The following is a 1,110-nucleotide window of genomic DNA, read 5'->3' on the forward strand; positions in this document are numbered from 1 at the left end:
ATCTCTGATGGTTTGTACTTTCCTTGAACTTCACGCTCATGCCAGTGTTGACAATGGCAAAAGCATTTTCCTGATGATGGGCCAACCGGAGTCCTGACACAAACTGCCACTAGAGATAGAAATACTCAGAATGGTTAGTGTATGACACACAGAACCTCCTCCTCCTCTCCCTGTGATGATGGCAACAAGGACAAAGATGAGGACACAGAATCTCTTGATGAACCCTGGGTTTACCAGTTGGCTAGTGTGGCTGCGCAGAGAGCTTCAAGGATCTGCAGGTGTCCGGGTACCATCCCTGAACCACCAGATCTGGGATCACAGATACAAGCATATACCATCATGTCTGTTACTTTGCTTGTTTTTACTGGAACTGTCGGGCTTGAATTTAGATTCCCATGTCTGCCATGGTAAGCACTTCACCCACTGAGCCATCTCCCCCGACCTTCTGGTGATTCTTTACAGTAAACGATCTTGCAGATGGCTTATCACACAGACACAGTGAGGGCAGTTCATGTTTCGTTGGATGGGATCCTTTTGCTAACAATAAGTGCCTAGCACCCCTGGAACACACAGACTCCAGAGTTCCAGATCTATATAAACCATTCTAGGGAGAATCCCATTGCTGGCTTGGAGCTCTAGCCCTGAAGTGGAGACACCTCTTTAAGGGGGAGGAGTCTTGAGGCTGCAGGGAAGGTCAGTGGGATCACTGGAGCCCCGCCAGGATGAAGCTGTATAGAAGCTTTGGGCATATACCCCAGAGACACTTTAATACACAACAAAGATATATGCACCACAATGTTCATAGCAGCTCTATTTATAATAGCCAGAAGCTGGAAAGAACCCAGATGTCCTTCAGTAAATGAATGGATACAAAAATTGTGCTACATTTACACAATGGAATACTACTCAGCCACCAGAAACAATGACTTAACCAAATTCTTAAGAAAATGGCTGCATCTAGAGAATATCATCCTGAGTGAGATAACCCAGTCACAAAAGAACAGACATAATATGCAGTCACTGATAGTGGGATGCTAACCCCAGAGGCTCGCACTGCCCCAGAAGCAACTCACAGACTGTGTGAAGTTCAAGAAAAAAAGAAAACAAAAC

Source organism: Micromys minutus (assembly GCF_963924665.1).
Source record: "Micromys minutus genome assembly, chromosome: 19".
NCBI lineage: Eukaryota > Metazoa > Chordata > Mammalia > Rodentia > Muridae > Micromys > Micromys minutus.